The sequence below is a fragment of the Giraffa tippelskirchi genome, chromosome 2 (assembly GCF_054371585.1).
Source record: "Giraffa tippelskirchi isolate mGirTip1 chromosome 2, T2T-mGirTip1v1.2.pri, whole genome shotgun sequence".
NCBI classification, from domain to species: Eukaryota; Metazoa; Chordata; class Mammalia; order Artiodactyla; family Giraffidae; genus Giraffa; species Giraffa tippelskirchi.
Genome location: NC_137276.1, coordinates 227,080,344 through 227,102,466, shown reverse-complemented (window position 1 = coordinate 227,102,466; position 22,123 = coordinate 227,080,344). Strand labels below are relative to the sequence as shown.

The following is a 22,123-nucleotide window of genomic DNA, read 5'->3' as shown; positions in this document are numbered from 1 at the left end:
GAGACATTACTTTGCCAACAAAGGACTGTCTAGTCAAAGCTATGATTTTTCCAGTAGTCATGTATGGATGTGAGAGTTGGATTATAAAGAAAGCTGAGCACCAAAGGATTGATGCTTTTGAACTGTGGTGTTGGAGAAGACTCTTGAGAGTCCCTTGGACTGCAAGGAGATCCAACCAGTCCATCCTAAAGGAGATCAGTCCTGAATATTCATTGGAAAGACTGATGCTGAAGCTGAAACTCCAATTCTCCAATACCCTGAAGAGCAAGATATAAAATATAAGGTGAGGGGAGGGAAGAAGACACACATTGCATTCAAGATTGCCAGGCAGCAGGCACCCTGATTGAGACTCCCCAGTCCCAGACGAGACTGGAACTGTAAACAGTAACTCTACCCTGAAAGGGGAGAGGCTGGAGGATACTGACGTGGGCACTTGGTGCAGTTCAACTGCCTGGCCATTAACCAAGCCATCTATCCACACTCGTCACTGTGCACTAAAAACAGGACACAAGATGGCTTTTATGGTATCCCCAGCTGCTAAAAATGTTAAGAGAACCAATTTCAAAACACGCAGCAGAACCTGTATACCAGGAAGAAAGAAAAAGCAATATGTGCATCTAGTGTCAAAAACACAAATCAAGAAAGATGTTCATAATAACACCTCACTTTTATATAGCTCTGATCTGTGAAGCAGCTCAAATATTCTTGCAAATTAAAGAAAAAAAATCAAATTATAGGACTTCTAACCACATCCCTGTGAAATAGGTGGAATGCAAATATAATTACTTCTGTTTGGCTACTGAAGACAAGTAGACACATATTTAATCACACGCAAGTCATACTCCTGATCGAACTCAGTCCAGGACTTTCAGCATCCCATACAGCCAAGTTACCAATAACTTGAGGGATCTTAATAAAGTAAAATATAAAAGTGAAACCCACAGTTTTCTATGCTCAAGAACTAAACTCTAAGAAATCACAATTAAGTCAAAATTGGTTTTAGTTTTAGAAGGAAAACAGTTCAAGAATTCTATTTAACCTGTTGAATCTACTTTTTAAAACTTTCTTTGCATCTCCTTTTTTAGGAGTCAAGAAACATTATGATAATGATTACTAAAGCCATTTAAATTTAGAAATCATAGAGAAAAGTGAAAACTCAAGTTTCTCATACTCACCAATATAAACGTAACAGTTTTACGCCTCCTTCAAAGGACAAAAGGTATTCAGTTTAAAGTGCAACGTCAAAGTATACAAAAAGACTTGCTGGCCTGGGAAACCAATAGGTTTAACAACAAAAGATGAGTCAACCAATACTTGCAGATCTCAGGGTACTTGAAAGAATATTTTATTTTGACCCAGGAAAGGAATTAAATTATCCCACTGATGGCTAGGAAAAGAGATCAACTCTAAGTGTTTCATTTGCGCTTTTTTAAAAGCTATTATTATGAGGTGCTTTTAAAAGCTAGTATATTATTACAGCATTAAGGGGCACTTCCTAAATATATCCAATACAGCTAACTCCTCTCCAAGCCAACTCCTGGTGAAATAATTCTTTCTTCCCTCCAATACTGTTTAGATAAGGCACAGACAAGGCAGTACAGGATAACTAAACCTGAACTTGTTACAGGAATTTCCAAACAGATAAGAACTTAAGAACTTTGCAAATACCTGCCTATTTGAAAGACAAGAGAAACTTGAAGAAAGTATCCAGTGAAAATATGAGCTCCTTTCTCACAAGGTAAGCTCGTCAATGTCGAGTCTGTCTCCTTATAAATTCTGTTCAGCCCTGAGAGACTATGCCAGTGCCAAGAAGGAAATGGCTTCCACTGTCCCTATCAAAAGCAATTCACTTTAATGAAATGATATGATGTCTAGAATCTATTTCAAGATAATCTAGAGTTGGGATGGTGGGAAAGATGAAACAACACTGACCAAGAACTAACACTTACTGAAGCCTGATAACAGGGGTGTACTACTTACCCCCACTTCTTTAGTGGTTGGAATTTTTCATAATAAAAGGTCAAACAGAGAAACAGAAGAAAGCTAGCTTTAGAAAGCAAATACCTCTCAGCTAACCTATTTGTGTAAGACCAGCGTATAGAAATGCATAACTGAGAACTGAAAAGGAATATATTATGTCAAAAAATTATTTAAATTCTTTGTAGTTATAAAACAATTAGGATGACCTATGGTTTTTCTATTATTCACACAAGTGTTAAAGGATGAATTAAGAAATTACCTGTTTCTACATTGCTATGTTTTCTCCTTTATGTCACTGCAGTTAAGCCTGATTACAAAGAATGACTGATCTTTTTTTCTCTTCATTCTGACAAAAGATGCTCTAAAATGAAGGCAATTGAGATACCCTGGGGAAACTGTTTCTACCCCCAATATAGACTTTTAACAAAGCTCATCAAATTTTAAACTATCCTTCACATCAGTTTCTAGGAGTTAAGCTACAACTAAATTAAGCTGATTTTTAACATATTACTTTAATCTTGATAAATATTCTCATAAATCGTGTTAGCACATATTTGGAAATTTTCATTCTTTTAAGTTCTGCTCAAAATTGCAACACAAAAGAGACCAAAGGCCTGATGTCTTTTATTCAACAGAATCAGTACTCTACGATGAGTGCCATCAATTCCACTTTCGCCTCCAGAGTTGATTTCAGACACTTGACAACCAAGATTAATGTCTGACCTGTGAGCTGACCTTAATAATGGACACTTTCTATGTTTTTTAAGGAGATAAATGTTAGATAAATAATCACATGGAAACTCAAAGTTATCACTGAATCCTCTTTCTTTAAGAAGTTATCAGCACTCTCTTCATACCAAATTTACCAGGATACCTTAATAGATACCTTAATACCTTAATAGAATGGAAAATTAAACTCTAGGATGAGAACCCAAGAATCACTTGCAGGGCTCACATTCCTCTCCAGCAGGTGTCACGTGGAGCTTCATTCTCCTGCTCTTCCCTCTTTGCTCCTTTGGATCTGGAAGCCTGACTTAGAGGCATCTGCTTCAACAGCAAACATTCAGATTATTTAAACTGCCCCTCTCCAAACATTCCTAACTTATCTGGTGGAGCAGGCATTTCAAAACTAAACAGCTGTGAAAATTAAAACAGAACAATTCACCAAAATTCAAAAACTGGTCACTGACCTCCCTGAGGCTACATTTGGTATTTCAAAATATTTGCAAATTACATCAAGTACAGGAAGTTTGGAATCATGTCATCTATATGGTAACTTTAACAGGCCTGATCAGATCCCTATGTAAAATGGACACAAACAGTATCTTTTAGTTAACATATAAGGAATTCGGTCCACACATTTCAAGAGACAAACCTGACCTCAGATCTATACTGAGACAACAAATATTTCATGCATGTACCTCAGCAGGGTGGATCACCAGCACTGTGAAGGGCCAGATGACTCAGGACTCAGCCATGTTTCCAAAGCTTGGACGGAAGATGATTAATGATACTGAAGAACAAGCCATGGTGAACTTTTACAATGGGTTGCTTACAAAAGCTCAGTTGCTAACTAAGTGCTTTGACCTCAGATAAAGAGGGTACTCAACACAGAGGTTCAAGCAGGGGCTACATTCTGGAATGACTCACATTAAACTTATCTAGTACATTACAAAAAGATAACAGGACTCAAATCAACTTATTAGCAAGTTTTGACTTTTCAAAAGATTGTGAAAACGTCAAGCTATGAAAAAGTTATTTCATAGTAAACGAAAAAAAAAAGAAAAGATTAAAAAAGAAAACAAGCCTGATGCTCCAGAAACTGACAATCTGATCTTTGAACCACCTTCCCACCAAATTTTCCAGGCCTCTGGTCTACTTTTCACCATTCTTCTGCTCATTTCCATGCTTGCCTCATGTGAGAGAGAAAAGGAACAAGATGTAACTTTATTGAGTGAATAGTTCATGTGGATGAAAGCAGAAAAGGGAAAGCTATAATTAATTTTATGACTCCTTTATTTTATCTATGACCCTTCCAATTGTTAATTCATGACCGCTGCTGCTGCTGCTAAGTCGCTTCAGTCGTGTCCGACTCTGTGCGACCCCATAGACAGCAGCCCACCAGGCTCCGCCGTCCCTGGGATTCTCCAGGCAAGAACACTGGAGTGGGTTGCCATTTCCTTCTCCAGTGCATGAAAGGGAAAAGCGAAAGTGAAGTCACTCAGTCATGTCCGACTCTCAGCGACCCCATGGACTGTAGCCTACCAGGCTCCTCCGTCCATGGGATTTTCCAGGCAAGAGTACTGGAGTGGGGTGCCATTGACACTATGTGTTAAACAAGAGATACTGCAAAAAGCAGAATAAGCGATCACACTATGACTATAAATATGGACAATGTTCAAACACCACATGGAGAAAGAAAGGAGGCAAAGGAAACACAGTGCAATATACAATAAGCATTATCAGCTGTGGTCCTGAGCTCCCAGACAGGAGACAGTCCTTTCCTCAGTTGCATTTAATATAAATTTTGTATAATGGACATGTGGGTGATTAAAAAGCAATTTCTTTTATGGTAAAAATGACCCCTGAAGAATCATTTTTCATATAATAAACAACAGGCATAGCTAAGCTGCAAAAGGCACTAAAGATAATGAAAAGTATGGCTTTCCTATTATTGTTAGAAGTCATTGTCCACTAATCCAACAAATGTTTACTGAGCTGTTATCATGTATTAAATCCAGGGTCTACTGAGATCCCCAAAATGGTAATTAAGATCGACAATTCACACTATTAAGGTGCTTGAAAATACAGGTTGCAAACCTTCCTTCCCCACCTCGAAAAAAATACCCTTAAAAAAACAACAACCCTAGGAGACTTCCTTGTAAAGTCACTACATCCAAAACTACACTGCAACAGATAGGGTGATGATCAAAATATTTGCTGTCCTTCCCTTGCCAAAGGCTTCCCTGGTGGCTCAAAAGGTAAAGTGTCTGCCTGCAATGCAGGAGACACGGGTTTGATGCCTGGGTTGGGAAGATCCCCTGGAGAAGGAAATGGCAAATCCACTCCAGTGTTCTTGCCTGGAGAATCCCATGTACAGAGGAACCTGGTGGGCTACAGCCCATAGGGTCACAAAGAGACACGACTGAGTGACTTAACCCAATCCTCGCCAAATCCTTCCCTACCTGCTCATCCCTGGACGGCATTACACTTCTTGGACCCTGAGGCCATGTTTGACCACATGACTTGCTTTGGCCAATGAAATATGAGTTCACTTCAGTTCACTTCAGTCCCTCAGTCTGTGCGACTCACTCTTTGCCACACCCTGCCTGTGGCATGCCAAGGGCATTAATATGAGAAATAAACTTTTGTTATTGGGAACTCTGGGGATTGTTACAACATAATTTAGCCAAAGTTGACTAATTCATATATTCCTAACTAAACTCGGATACATTAAAGGCATACCAATGGGCAGGAGGAAGAAATAAGTAACCTATAATTTCCAACTTAATCTTGCAAGAAGTAGATAAGATGTGGCCCCCAACCATGTAATCACTACCATACTGCATGTTTTGTTTTCATTTGTTTTCTTCCAAAAGTCTGGAAAGGCCAACCTGTTGTACTTCAAGCATTTGCAGGGACTTGCCTGGTGGTCCAGTGGTTAAGAGGTCACACTTCCAATGCAGGCGGCAAGGGTTCGATCCCTGGTAAGGGAACTAGGATCCCAAATGCCACATGATGTGGTCAAGGAAAAAAAAGCATTTGCAGTTCTTCTCTCATTCAACACTTCAGAAATGTACGAAATTCCCTTCCCTGAAGAAAACCCTCAAAATACGATACAATGAGAATATTCCACAGGACACAGAGAACAAGAAATGTCCAGAAGAATGAAATCTACTACTTTTCTTTGAAACAAATTAAATATAAGAATCATTGCTGTACACCTGGAACTCACATAATCTTATATATAGGTCAATTATATCTTGATTTAAAAAAACTTAAAACATGGCCCACTGCAGAAGGCAACGGCAAACCACTTCAGTATTCTTTGAGAACCCCATGAAGAGTATGAAAAGGCAAAAAGATATGACACTGAAAGATCAACTCTCCAGGTCGGTAGATGCCCGATATGCTACTGGAGAAGAGTGCAGAAATAACTCCAGAAAGAATGAAGAGATAGAGCCAAAGCAAACAAAACACCCATTGTGGATATGACTGGTGAGGGAAGTAAAGTATGAGGCTGTAAAGAACAATACTGCATAGGAACCTGGAATGTTAAGTCCATCAATCAAGGTAAACTGGAAGTGGTCAAACAGGAGATGGCAAGAGTGAACATCGACATTTTAGGAATCAGTGAGGTAAAATGGACTGGAATAGGCGAATTTAATTCAGATGACCATTACATCTACTACTGTGGCCAAGAATCCCTTAGAAGAAATGGAGTAGCCCTTATAGTCAACAAAAAAGTCAGAAATGCAGTACTTGGGTGCAGTCTCAAAAACGACAGAATGATCTCCATTTGTTTCCAAGGCAAACCATTCAATAACACAGTAATCCAAGTCTATGTCCCGACCAGTAATGCTGGAGAAGCTGAAGTTGAATAGTTCTATGAAGACTTACAAGACCTTCTGGAACTAACACCCAAAAAACATGTCCTTTTCATTATAGGGGACTGGAATGCAAAAGTAGAAAGTCAAGAGATACGTGGAGTAACAAGCAAGTTGGGCCTTGGAGTACAAAATGAAGCAGGGCAAAGGCTAACAGAGTTTGGCCAAGAGAACGCACTGGTCATAGCAAACACCCTCTTCCAACAACACAAGAAAAAACTCCACAGATGGCCATCACCAGATGGTCAATATCAAAATCAAACTGACTATATTCTTTGCAACCAAATATGGAGAAGCTCTATACAGTCAGTAAAAACAAGACCGGGAGCTGACTGTGGCTCAGATCATGAACTCCTTATTGCCAAATTCAGACTGAATTGAAGAAAGTAGGGAAAACCACTAGACCATTCAGGAATGACCTAAATCAAATCCCTTATGATTTTAGAGTCTAAGTGACAAATAGATTCAAGGGATTAGATATGATAGAGTGTCTGAAGAACTATGGACTGTGGTTCATAACATTGTACAGGAGGCAGTGATCAAGACCATCCCCAAGAAAAAGAAATGTAAAAAGGCAAAATGGTTGTCTGAGGAGCCTTGCAAATAGCTTTGAAAAGAAGAGAAGCTAAAGGTAAAGGAGAGAAGGAAAGATATACCCATTTGAATGCAGAGTTCCAAAGAATAGCAAGGAGAGATAAGTAAGACTTCCTCAGCAATCAATGCAAAGAAATAGAGGAAAACAACAGAATGGGAAAGACTAGAGATCTCTTCAAGAAAATTAAAGATACCAAGGGAACATTTCATGCAAAGCTGGGCTCAATAAAGGACAGAAATGGTATGTACCTAACAGAAGAAGAAGATATTAAGAAGAGGTGGCAAGAATACACAGAAGAACTATACAAAAAAAGATCTTCACAACCCAGATAATCACGAAGGTGCGAACACTCACACTCATCTAGACCTGGACATTCTGGAATGTGAAGTCATATAAAATAAAATATACATCTTCCCTACCTCTACTACTACTACTGGCTATTAGTTCAGTTCAGTTCAGTTCAGTCACTGAGTTGTGTCCGACTCTTTGCGACCCCACTGATCGCGGCACGCCAGGCCTCCCTGTCCATCACCAACTCCCGGAGCCCACCCAAACTCAAGTCCATTGAGTCGGTGATGCCATCCAGCCATTCCATCCTCTGTCATCCCCTTCTGCTCCTGCCCCTAATCCTTCCCAGCATCAGGGTCTTTTCCAATGAGTCAACTCTTCGCATGAGTATTGGAGTATGGCCAAAGTATTGGAGTTTAGCTTCAACATCAGTCCTTCCAAGAACACCCAGGACTGATCTCCTTTAGGATGGACTGGTTGGATCTCCTTGCAGTCCAAGGGACTCTCAAGAGTCTTCTCCAACACCACAGTTCAAAAGCATCAATTCTTCGGCGCTCAGCTTTCTTCACCGTCCACCTCTCACATCCATACATGACCACTGGAAAAACCATAGCCTTGACTAGATGGACCTTTGTTGGCAAAGTAATGTCTCTGCTTTTTAACATGCTATCTAGGTTGGTCATAACATTCCTTCCAAGGAGTAAGCGTCTTTTAATTTCACGGCTGCAATCACCATCTGCAGTGATTGTGGAGCCCCAAAAATAAAGTCTGACACTGTTTCCACTGTTTCCCCATCTATTTCCCATGGAGTGATGGGACCAGATGCCATGATCTTAGTTTTCTGAATGTTGAGCTTTAAGCCAACTTTTTCACTCTCCTCTCTCACTTTCATCAAGAGGCTTTTTAGTTCCTCTTCACTTTCTGCCATAAGGGTAATGTCAGCTGCATATCTGAGGGTATTGATATTTCTCCCGGCAATCTTGATTCCAGCTTGTGCTTCTTCCAGCCCAGCGTTTCTCATGATGTACTCTGCATATAAGTTAAATAAGCAGGGTGACAACATACAGCCTTGACGTACTCCTTTTCCTATTTGGAACCAGTCTGTTGTTCCATGTCCAGATCTAACTGTTGCTTCCTGACCTGCATACAGGTTTCTCAAGAGGCAGGTCAGGTGGTCTGGTATTCCGATCTCTTTCAGAATTTTCCAGTTTATTGTGATCCACACAGTCAAAGGCTTTGGCGTAGTCAATAAAGCAGAAATAGATGTTTTTCTGGAACTCTCTTGCTTTTTCGATGATCCAGCGGATGTTGGCAATTTGATCTCTGGTTCCTCTGCCTTTTCTAAATCCAGCTCGAACATCTGGAAGTTCACGGTTCACATACTGCTGAAGCCTGGCTTGGAGAATTTTGAGCATTACTTTACTAGCGTGTGAGATGAGTGCCACTGTGCGGTAGTTTGAGCATTCTTTGGCATTGCCTTTCTTTGGGATTGGAATGAAAACTGACCTTTTCCAGTCCTGTGGTCACTGCTGAGTTTTCCAAATTTGCTCGCATATTGAGTGCAGCACTTTCACAGCATCATCTTTCAGGATTTGAAATAGCTCAACTGGAATTCCATTCACCTCCACTAGCTTTGTTCATAGTGATGCTTTTTAAGGCCCACTTGAATTCATATTCCAGGATGTCTGGCTCTAGGTGAGTGATCACACCATCGTGATTATCTGGGTCATGAAGATCTTTTTTGTACAGTTCTTCTGTGTATTCTTGCCACACACAAATTACTCAGCCATTAAAAAGGATGAAATAATGCTCTTTGCAGCAACATGGATAAACTTAGAGATTGTCACTGAGTGAAATAAGTCAGGCAGAGAAAGAGAAATATTGTATGCTATCTCTTATAAGCGAAAGTGTTAATCACTCAGTCTTGTCTGACTCTTTGCAACCTCCATGGGCTGTAGTCCATTGTAGCCCACAAGGCTCCTCTGTCCATGAGATTTCCCAGGCAAGAATACTGGAGTGCGTTGCCATTCTTTTCTTCATGGGATCTTCCCGACCTATGGATCAAACCTAGGTCTCCTGCACTGCAGGCAGATTCTTTACCACCTGAGCCACCAGGGAAGCCCCCTTATCTTACATGTGGAACCTAAAATGAAATGATACAAATGAACTTACAAAACAGAAAGAGACTCACAGACATAGAGAACACACTTATGGCTGCCAAGGGGAAGGGAGTTTGGGATGGACATGTACACACTGGTATATTTAAAATGAATAACAAACAACGACCTACTGTATATAGCACATGGGACTCTGCTCAGTGTGATGTGGCAGCCTGGATGGTATGGGGCGGGTGGGGGAAAATGGATACATGTGTGTGTATGGCTGAGTTCCTTCACTGTTCACCTGAAACTATCACAACATTGTTAATTGGTTATACTCTAATACAAAATAAAGAAAAAAAATTCTTAAAAAAAGGGAAGAGTTACTGAATTTAATATAGTATCATTTCAAGAAAAAAACTACGTGATAAAAAAATAATTTTTTATTTTCATACAGTGTATAATCAACGATGAAAACAATAGTAATAAAACTTTACACCCCCAATGCTATAACATGAAAACACATAAGGCAAAAACAAAAGGTAATCTCTTTGAAATTACTGGTTAAAATGTGGCAGGCAGTAACATAAAACACAATTGATATGAGTTTGCAATTAACAAGAATAGACAGAAACTAAAATACTGAAATTGTCACAGGACAACTGTTACAAAAATCAACTAATATTTAGGGAGTAGCCACCTGGTACAGAGTATACAGTGAGGAGTTAAACAGGAAGTCCAGAAGTCATAAAGTATACAACCATATAGATATAGGTCAAGGAGAAGATATGTTTATATGTATGAATAACACACCCAGAAAATAAATATTTACACAGTAAAGCTGTACAAATGCTTTGGCTTGAGATTCAGGAAGCACTCTTTTAAAAGGGTAAATATAAGATTATACAATATCATAATCATCCTAATTATAGGATTAAAAACAATCTACGCTAAATAAATTTTTTTAAAATCTATGGTATGCAATTCAGTATGTAAAGAAAAAGTACCCTCAAGCAGGAAATGTTTAAAATCAAGCTGTACTCATACCTGGCCTTCAGCCCAAAAACGTCAGGAACCTTATCACCAATATACTTAGGAAGTGACTGCAACACTGACAGAAATGTCAAATTAAAACCTCTTCTTTCTATACATCTTCAGAGCAAAGTCCAATCTTCTAAGGAAATTATCTTCAAACTTCTGTTAACCAAGAAAACTTTTTGTAAATGAAGCCTCACCAGCTTGAGATTGAAAAGCTAGGCTGCTCTGATTCAAGTGTGAGTAAGGAAAGGCCACTGGACCATTCAGGTATGACCTAAGTCAAACCCTTTACAATTACACGGTGGAAGTGACAAATAGATCCAAGGGATTAGATCTGATAGACAGAGTGCCTGATGAACTATGGACGGAGGTTCGTGACATTGTACAGGAGGCAGGGATCAAGACCACCCCCAAGAAAAAGAAGTGCAGAAAGGCAAAATGGTTGTCTGAGGAGGCCTTAGAAATAGCCGAGAAAAAAAAGAGAAGCTAAAGGCAAAGGAGAGAAGCAAAGATATACCCATTTGAATGCAGAGTTCCAAAGAATAGCAAGGAGAGATAAGAAAAGCTCCCTCAGCAATCAATGCAAAGAAATAGAGGAAAATAATAGAATGGGAAAGACTAGAGATTTCTTCATGAAAATTAGAGCTACCAAGGGAACATTTCATGCAAAGCTGGGCTCAATAAAGGACAGAAATGCTATGGACCTAACAGAAGCAGAAGATATTAAGAAGAGGTGGCAAGAATACACAGAAGAACTATACAAAAAAGATCTTCATGACCCAGATGACCACAATGATGTGATCACTCACGTAGAGCCACACATCATGGAATGGGAAGTACAGTGGGCCTTAGGAAGCATCACTACGAACAAAGCTAGTGGAGGTGATAGAATTCCAGCTGAGCTATTTCAAATCCTAAAAAATGATGCTGTGAAAGTGCTTGACTCAATATGCCAGCAAATTTGGAAAACTCAGCAGTGGCCACAGGACTGGAAAAGGTCAGTTTTCATTCCAATCCCAAAGAAAGGCAATACCAAAGAATGCTCAAACTACCGCACAGTTGCACTCATCTCACACGCTAGTAAAGTAATGCTCAAAGTGTCCAAGCCAGGCTTCAGCAATACGTGAACCGTGAACTTCCAGATGTTCAAGCTGGATTTAGAAAAGGCAGAGGAACCAGAGATCAAATTGCCAACATCCCTTGGATCATCAAAAAAGCAAGAGCTCCAGAAAAATATCTACTTCTGCTTTATTGACTATGCCAAAGCCTTTGACTGTGTGGATCACAATAAACTGTGGAAAATTCTGAAAGAGATAGGAATACCAGATGATGCTCCCTGCCTCCTGAGAAATCTGTACGCAGGTCAAGAAACAATAGTTAGAACTGGTGTGGAACAACAGACTGGTTCCAAATAGGAAAAGGAGTACATCAAGGCTGTATATTGTCATCCTGCTTATTTAATTTATATGCAGAGTATATCACACGGAATGCCAGGCTGGATGAAGCACAAGCTGGAATCAAGATTGCTGGGAGAAAAATCAATAAACTCACATATGCAGATGACACCACCCTTAGGGCAGAAAGTGAAGAAGAACTAAAGAGCCTCTTGATGAAAGTGAAAAGAGGAGAATGAAAAAGTTGGCTTAAAACTCAACATTCAGAAAACAAAGATCATGGCATCCAGTCCCATCACTTCATGGGAAATAGATGGGGAAACAATGGAAACAGTGAGAGACTTTATTTTGGGGGGCTCCAAAATCACTGCAGATTATGACTGCAGCCAGGAAATTAAAAGATGCTTGCTCCTTGGAAGAAAAGCTATGATCAACCTAGATAGCATATTAAAAAGCAGAGACGTTACTTGGCCTACAAAGGTCCATCTAGTCAAAGCTATGGTTTCTCCAGTAGTCATGTATGGATGTGAAAGTTGGACTATAAAGAAAGCTGAGCACCGAAGAACTGATGCTTTTAAACTGTGGTGTTAGAGAAGACTCTTGAGAGTCCCTTGGACTGCAAGGAGATCCAACCAGTCTGTCTTAAAGGAAATCAGTCCTGAATATTCATTGGAAAGACTGATGCTGAAGCTGAAACTCCAATACTTTGGCCACCTGATGCGAAGAACTGACTCACTGGAAAAGACCCCGATGCTGAGAAAGATTGAAGACAGGAGGAGAAGGGGATGACAGAGGATGAGACGGTTGGATGGCATCATTGACTCGATGGACATGAGTTTGAGCAAGCTCCGGGAGTTGGTGATGGACAGGTAAGCCTGGTGTGCTACAGCCCACAAAGTCACAAAGAGTTGGACCCAACTGAGCGACTGAACTGACTGACTGAAGGCAAGGCCACAGGCTGGGAGTGGATTCACAAACGGCTACGTCCCACCAGGAAGGAGCACAATGAGCCAGGCCCTGGACCAAGCACAGGGAATCGGAAACAAAACAGAGTCTCTGACCCCAGGGAGCTTACACCCAAGAATGGCAAGTAAGCTAACAAGGAAAATAAAACATATGACCATTTCACACATAGAGAACCACTCCAAAGAAAATGAGGTAGGGGAACAAGGCTGATGATGCCTGGAGGTGGTATGTGGGATTTCTTTGTGTGCTTGGGTAGTCAAGCGGAACCTCTCTTAAAGGAACTGGGGTCGTTTCTGAGAAGGTTCAGTCAGTGCAAAGATCCATGGAAGGAAAAGAACCTATCCAAGGAATAGAAAGAGGCCAGTCCAGCTGGAGCAAAGGGAACCAAAGGAGCATAGAAACAGAAGAAATTGGAAAGGCAACGGAGGCCAGAATACAAGCATCTCCTAAAGCGAGGCTTGGATTTAAGTGTAATGGGAAGGCTTTGAAAGGCTTTGAGCAAGGGAACAACTTGACCTCATTTACAGTGCAGAAGCTGCTGTGTGGAACAGATTCCACACAGGCAGAATGGAATCAAGAAAACTAGCGAGGAGACCATGGCAGATATTCATCTGAGAGGCAGTGGTGGCCAGGAGTAACATTTTAACAGTGGAAACAAGAGGTGTGGTTGGATTCGGGATATATTTTAAACAGAAAGCCCACAGAAATTAACAATGGAATAGATATATAGAGTACATAGAAAACAGAGGAATCAAGGAGAGCTGTGATGTTTCTGGGTGTATAACGGGGTGGATGAGGGCACCATTTACAGCACAGAAAGGTCTAGAATGTACAGATTAGACTGGGGACAGCATCAAGAATTCTGTTTTTACAGATGGTCAGTAGGCATATAAAAGATGCTCAACATTTCTATTTATTAAAGAAATGCAAATCAAAACCACAATAAGGTACCACCTCACACCAATCAGAATGGGCATTATTTAAAAGTCTACAAATGACAAAAATGAAGAGGATGTGGAGAAACGGGAACCCTCCTACACTGTTGGTAAGGATGTAACTTGGTGCAGCCACTATGCAAAACAGTATGGAGGTTCCTTAAAAACCTAAAAATAGAGCTACCACATATCCAGCAATCCCACTCCTGAGCATTTATCTAGACGAAAAGATATTTGTACCGCAGTGCTCACAGCAACACTACTTACAATAGCCAAGACATGGAAACAACTTAAACATCCATCAGCAGAAGAATGAAAATGTGGTATCTTTATGCAATGGAATATCACTCGGCCATAAGAATGAAATGCTGATTTGCAGCATGGGTGCAACTAGAGATTATCATAGCAGTGAAGCCAGGAAGACAAATACCACATTACATCACTTACACGTAGAATTTAAAATATGACACAAAAGAACTTATCTACAAAACAGAAACAGACTCACAGACATACAGTACAGACTTGTGGTTGCCAGGGGATGAGGGGAGGGAAGGATAGATTGGGAGTTTGGGATTAGCAGATGCAAACTATCATATATGTATATAACTGAATCATTGTGCTGAACACCAGAAACTAACACAATGCTGTAAACCAGCTATATCTCAATAAAATGAATTTTTAAAAAAAAGAACTCTGTTTTGACCATGTTAATTTTAAAGAGCCTGTAATTAGGTGCCCAAGAAGATCTGCCCAATAGGTACCTCGTTGGCCATTGACGTCTGTATATTTTGGGGAGAAGTTGGAGCTGGAAATACTCACATACCTCTATTCCTATGGCAAAGACTTCAAGTCTTCTCTGAAATCCCAGTGCTCCACAGAGCAGTATGAAAACTCAATGCTCACCTCCAACTTAACCTCAATTTGACTAACTTTGCATAGTGTGGCCAAAAAATCAAATGAAGAAAATGTAAAATGCATTTGCCCACACTAGAATTTGTTGACACCAAAACAAATTACAGATAGGTTAAAGATTCTAGTGGAAAAAAAAAAAAGAAACCATGAAAGTATGCAAGAAGAAAATACAGGTTAACATTTATAAAATCTAAGTGAGAGAGGGCTTCCTTATTTGACCAAGGGCAGAAATTCTTAATGTATAATTAAGACAATGGCAGATTGAGGGGAGAGAGGTTTAAATACTTCTAGAAAAGAAAATATCACAAATTTTAAAAGGAAATGAAAAACTGGGAATAAGGAAATATCCTTGCATATTTATATAAGAAATTAAGAAAAAAAAGATTAACCCCAAAAAGAAACTGTGAGAAGCAAAAGAGAAAATTCAAAAGAGAAGAAATATAAGTGAACAATTAACACATAGAAAAAAAGTGCTAAACTTCTTATCAGTAGAAGGAATTAAAACAAGGAGACAGTATTTTTCACCTATCAAGCTCATAAATATTAAAATAGCAATGAGTGTAGACTTGGAGTCTGGACAGTAATTACTAAACTCTTTGTGAAGACAACTTGGTAAGTGAAGTCACTCAGTTGTGTCGAATCTTTGTGACCCCAAGGACTGTATCCTACCAGGCTCCTCTGTTCATGAAATTTTCCAGACAAGAGTACTGGAGTGGTTACCATTTCCTTCTCCAAGCGATCTTCCTGACCCACGGATCGAACCCGGGTTTCCTGCATTGCAGGCAGATGCTTTACCATCTGAGTCACCAGAGAAGCCTTAGATTTTACATGCTCTTTGATCTACCAGTTCCACTTCAGGGAATTCATCCAAAAGGCAGGGGTATCGGAGGGTTGATGGGAAAGATTTAGGCACAAATTATATTTATCAGATGCTTATCACATCTAATGACATGAAAAGATATTGCACCTTAAATATGGGTTTTAAAATCATATGGTCAGAATAATACATAGCAATAAGAATATTCATATAAAGAAATCACTAACGATAAATTATAGGAAATTAACACTGGTTGTGTCTAGAAAACTTACATGCTCTTTACGATCTTTTTCTTTCATTACAATGAGCATATAGCTTTCAAAAATAAAAGCTTTGTAGTTTGGGGGGAAAACAAAACTAAAAACCCTATGTGTAAAAGATAAATTCAATAAAAATTACCAAAAAATTAATAGGAGATATTTTCAAATGATAAAATATAATTTGGGGAAAATTTTCCTCCCTTCTAGAATAGAAAATTCTCTGTATTTACATACGTTTCATTATGAACATGCACTACTCTTATTTTTTTTAAAAAGTAAAGTAACCAAAAATGATTTTCCAATCTTTTGTTATCTGAAGTTAAATAATCATTACAACTATCACACAGTATTTTAAAGGGTTTATGTCCTTTTTCTTCATGTACCAAAACCACTTTTTCTTTGTAATTCCAACTAGCTTAGAGGGCACAAAGGGATTCTCCTGAAATATGAAATACACTGCATCTCATACCTCCTACCCAGTTATTACCTTTAGTGGACTTCAAAGCCTCAGCTCCATGGCTCTCAAAGTCTGGTCCTAGACCTGCAGCTCCACCATAAACAGGGAGCTGGTAAATGCAGATTCTTAGGCCCACATCAGACCTAGAGAATACGAAATAGGGTAGGGGGCTTCCCTGGTGATTCAGTGGTAAAGAATCTGCCTGCTAATGCAGGAGGCACGGATCTGATCCCTGGTCCCGGAAGATCCCACATACCACGGAGCTACAAATCCCATGAGCCACAATTATTGAGCCTGTGCTCTAGAGCCCACGTACTGCAACTACTGAAGCCCACCCTCCAGAGCCCTTGAGCCACAACCAGAGAAGCCACCACAATGAGAAGCCCGTGCTCTGCAATGAAGACACAGCACAGCCATAAATAAATAAAATTTTAAAAAAAGAAACAGGCTAGGACTCAACAATGTGCTTTATCAAGATCCTCCCACTGACTCTGATGTGTGGTCAAATTGGAGACTCAGTTTCAGCCCGTACTGCTTTGGGCCTTCAGCACGCAGAAACTGTCCTGTGTGTGTTGCTTGCTCAGTGGCTCAGCGGTCTCCGACTCTTTGACCTCATAGACTGCAGCCCACCAGGCTCCTCTATCCACGGAAGTGTCTATGCAAGAGTACTGGAGTGGGTTGCCATTTCCTCCTCCAGGAGATCTTCCCGACCCAGGGATCGAACCTGCGTCTCCTGCATTGGTGGGCTGATTCTTTACCACCCGGGAAGCCCTCCAGAAACTCTCCCAAACACAGTCAAATAATTTTTCAAATTTACATCTTTCGGAATCCTAATGGTAACACGTTAAATCATTCAAGAGGACTGAGCTGCTAGAGCTCAAATCTTAACAGCTGGAAACATTTAAGAAAAATAAAAAGATAAAAAGCAAAGAAAACCATACCTGTAGAGATGCCTTAAAGGAACCAGTGAGTCCTAGAGACATCACTTCAAGCCTTCAACAGCCTTTGAGGTAAACACACTAGGCCTCCTCAAGGAACACACTAAATTCAAACTCATTTAATTATACGTGTCAGTCAGGGCCTCACAATCAATCAACCAGACTCCTGCGTAATAACAACACTGAAGCCATACCTAGACATAAATACAACAATCAGGTGTGCCAAAAATATGCGAAACATTGATACTTGAATTGACTGATGAGCCCACCTGGGGCAAGATCTATTGGCATTTGATATGAACAAATGTTAATATAGTTGCTTATCTGTGATGGAGCATGATAGAAATGAGACAAAGTCTAACCACAGCCCAAGGAAGTACCAAGTTTTTTGCCACATTCATCAGTTCAGAGAGTCAGGTAGTAAGCCAGTGCCAGAGACAAAATCGTGTCTAAAATAGCCCTCCTGCCCTCCAGAGGCCTGCGGTCCACTTGGAGATTGGTAAGGACTAGACTGCAACCTCCACTCACCCTAGGACAGAAACGTCACATACCTTACCTCTAATACTTGCGGTTAAGTCACTTGGTCAAGGCCACCCAACTCCCCACGAGTCCATGCTCTGCTCTGGCTTCTCCATACACGTATAATGTCAGCGCCAAAGAGATATGAGTATGCACTATCGCATGTTACATGAGATTGTGCTAAGAACAGAGCTTTCCAGGTGGTGCTAGTGGTAAAGAACCCACCTGCCAATGCAGGAGATGCAAGACAGGAGATGTGGGTTCGATCCGAGTCAGGAAGATTCCCTGGAGGAGGGCATGGCAACCCACTCCAGTATTCTTGCCTGGAGAACGCCATGGATAGAGGAGCCAGGCGGGCTACAGTCCATGGGGTCACAAAGAGTAGGACATGACTGAAGTAACTTATGCACATGCTAAGAATAAAGCCAAGAATAAAAATGATTTTGTTGCTACTAAAAAAGAGACATCCAAGTTCAGTAAAATCAAGTAGCGTCAAGCCAAGTAAAACAGTTTATAAATGATACTGTTTTTGAATGGGAAAAATTACCCATAGAAGAACAACCAAGGGCAAGGCCAATATGGAACAAAATATCAATACTAATTATAGTGAATGCAGAGATTATAGGCAATTACTGTCTCAATTTAAAGTTCTTTTATAATGCAAATTATTTTTTAAAATGATCATCCAACATTAAAAAAAAAATGTTTTGGTTTTTTTTTTTAACCCAGCCAAGATTCCATTAATCAGCAGTTCTCAATAAGTATGTTCCGCTCCTCGGGAGATGTTCAGAAATATGCGGGGGTATTTTTGGTTGTCACATTCACTGGGAGGCACTACTGGCATTTAACAAGCTACTCAGAACAGTCTCATACAAGGAACCGTCCCAAGTGACTCAAATGTCTGTCTAGACATTCCTGTAGGGGGAAAAAATCCATTTATAACTATCTGGGCCTAGAACCAAACTCCATTTTACATATAAAGACAAAAGACATTTTGCAAGTTTTTACTATACACCCTAACTCTAGTAGGGTACTAGTAGTGTAAAATACTTTGATTTCTTCTTTAGAAAAAGTTGGGCAACACGTTGAGAGATTTGAAACTATGTGTATGTTATTGATGAATTTAACTTGATGAAAATAAAGTTGTTGTTTAGGCACTAAGTTGTGTCCAACTCTTTGCGACCCCATTGACTATAGCTCCCCAGGCTCCCCTATCCATGGGATTGCCCAGGCAAGAATACTGGAATGAGTTGCCATCCCCGTCTCCAAGGGATCTTCCTGACCCAGGGATAGAACTCCTGTCTCTTGCTTTGCAGGAAGATTCTTTAGCATTGAGTCACTTGGGGAGAATAAAGGAAGCATTACAAAAAGGGAATGCTGGGTCTGACAAGGTTGAGAGCTTGCTGTGATGACCCAGGGAATATGTACGCAGTGAGGAGAATCCAGCTGACTTCTATTAAGCCAGACATAGAAAAGATCTGCACAAATGCAGAACTAGGCCATCCTCCTCACTACAATTCTTTGTTGTGAAAAATAGAGTTATTCTCATTAAAGAGTTATTTATACTAACTTCATTGAGTTTTAAATGAATAAAAATGTTAAAAACAGGTAAATTTTCAGTTTCAATCTTAACATGGGAACATCAATAAAGAGAACAACCATAAGCAAAAGCTCTCTGATAGCCTTTGGTACATTTTATGTGCATGCAGGGATTTAAGATGAAAATGTTTGAAAACTGTTGCGCTTATAGAAAAAGATAAGGAAGAAGGGCTTAGCTGGCTGGAGAGATACCAGGTCACAGACCACAGCAGTGGCTGGGTAGAGTGGGGAAACTTGGAGAATGAAACCAGATCAATAGGGCTGGATTGCAAGCGGTGAAAGGAGAGAGGAATTCCGGATGAGCCAGAAGCCTCGATTCAGGCAGCTGAACACACTGCCCAGATAGATTTTAACATCATAAATATTTTGTGTGTCATAAAAACAACTTTTCAGTAGAAACTAACCCACAAACATAAAAGTTTAAATGAAAAAAAAAAACCCAGCACAAACAGCCCTTTTCCATCCACATGCAAAAATAGTCAAAAATACCTTCTTCTCTCCCTGCTTCTGATACATGTAAACAAACCAGAACGTTTGGACTCTAGTCATGAATCTGAGTCCACTCCTGGGTATCAAGGGTGGAACCGGGCAGTGTCCGCCCCCATCCCTGCCCCGGCCAGCATCTCCCCACCTCCACCCCCACCAGACCTCCTTCAGCCAGCATCTTCAAGGAGTCCACCCACTATTTCTTTAAGGATCCAGCTTAAAAAGCCTTTTAAAGCAGAGATGTTCAAAGAAGCAGGTACGAGGGACCACCTGCGGCCCCATGGCAGGTTTCTGCAGGAACTCCTGGGCAGGCTGGGCCTCTCACTGGCCCCCCAAGGACTGTGCTGTCCCTCTCAGGGCTCCGGACTGAGGAACGGATGTGGCCACGCAGCAAAGAAAGTCCCTTAAGGAAATGTCCAATCACACCCAATTTTTAACACTCATGGAGCCTTCCCGTCACATGAGCTGCCTGGAAGATCCTCAGGCCCCACCCTACTTCCCACATCACCCCGGTATGGATGTTGGACCTGGAAAGGGATCCCGGGCCACGGGACTGAGAGTAGGGAAGAGAAAATGGGAGGAGGTGGGAGGACACACCCTTGAGCCCCTGGGGAATTCTCTTGGCGACGTTCCCCTCCTAACCCGGAGCGGGAGGCCTGGGTTATTCTGCCTCTCCCAGCCCCAAGATGACAAGCCTGGAGAAGCCCCAGCAAGGTAGGTGACATTCTCAGAAGCTAAAGGCTTTTATTTTATTTGAATCCCAAGGACCCCCACCACCACTAATAGCTATACCGCCTATTTCCAAGTTTCTTTTTCAAAGGTTTTCCTAGGGATTCCCTGGTAGCTCAGATGGTAAAGCCTCTGCCTGCAACACGGGAGACCCAGGCTCAATCCCTGGGTTGGGAAGATCCCCTGGAGAAGGATATGGCAACCCACTCCAGTACTCTTGCCTGGAAAATCCCATGGATGGAGGAGCCTGGTAGGCTACAGTCCTTGTGGTCACAAAGAGTCCTATACAACTGAGTGACCTCATTTTCACTAAGGATCCCTACCACTACTAATAGCTATACCATCTATTTCCAAATTTCTTTTTCAAAGTTATCTTTAACACCCTCCCCCACCACAATCGTTTCTCTCGTTTCTAGCTGGTAGTAAAAAGCCTCTGAATAATTCGAATGGAGTAAATGCAGGACTCCATGACAGAGATTAGGAGAAAACTGTGAAAAATCTAAGTTATTTCAAAGAACTGCAGAAAAGGGGAGAGACGCCCCTGTAAGCCATAATCTGAGGCAATCCCTAGGAAGGAAACATCCAGCTAGAAAACTGGACCAGGGGTGTTTAGGGGAGAAAGGATACATGTATACATATAATTGAGTCTCTTCGCTGTTCACCTGAAACTATCACAACACTGTCAATCGGTTATACCCCAATATACAATAAAAAGTTAAAAAAAACAAAACTGGACCAGAGGCATCCTGGGGCAAGGAGTCTGGCCCCCTACAGTTCCCCATCCTCCTATCCAGGCTCCCCACATATCAGCAAACCACATCTTTGCTGGAGCCTCTGCCCGAGGCACTAGATCCAGGCTTCCCAACCCCACTACCGCCCTCACACAGTACTACAATAAGGGGGAAGTGTGGGCAGGCCTTCCAAGTGGGAACTGTCTATGTATAGTCCCAGAGAGCTTTTATTATACAGTATGCACACACAGACATAGTATACAGTGCTAACAGTGCAGATTTTGGAGTCAGATGGCATAGGTCCTAATACAAGATTAGCAGCTTACCAGTTCTGGGATCACAGGTTAGTTACTTCACCATTATAACAGTACTTTCTCTGCAGAAAGTGGGGAGGATGAGATGAGTTATCACATGGGGAAACACCTAGAACACTGCCAACACATAGCAGGCACTCAGGAAACATCAGCTGTGATATAAGCATATAAACCATTAGCCACTAAAGGAACAATGTCATCAAGTGCATACAGCTACTGGAAAACTACACTGAACACAGGAAGAATGAGAGTAAAAAAGGGAAATCAAATCTTAACTATCATTACAAAAATAATCTGAACTTACAGACCCTCTGAAAGGGTCTCAAGGAACCCCAGGGCATCCACACTCCACTTTGAGAAGCCCTACACTAAGGAATCCTGGAATATGAAGTCAAGTGGGCCTTAGAAAGCATCACTACGAACAAAGCTGGTGGAGGTGATGGAATTCCAGTTGAGCTA

General features: G+C 40.9%; 1 protein-coding gene across 8 annotated transcripts in view; it reads right to left on the bottom strand.

Moving 5' to 3' along the window:
• Positions 1–22,123, bottom strand: part of ITSN1 (intersectin 1) — a 237,227-nt gene that overhangs the window by 185,845 nt on the left and 29,259 nt on the right. The gene's annotated exons all lie outside the window — the stretch shown is intronic.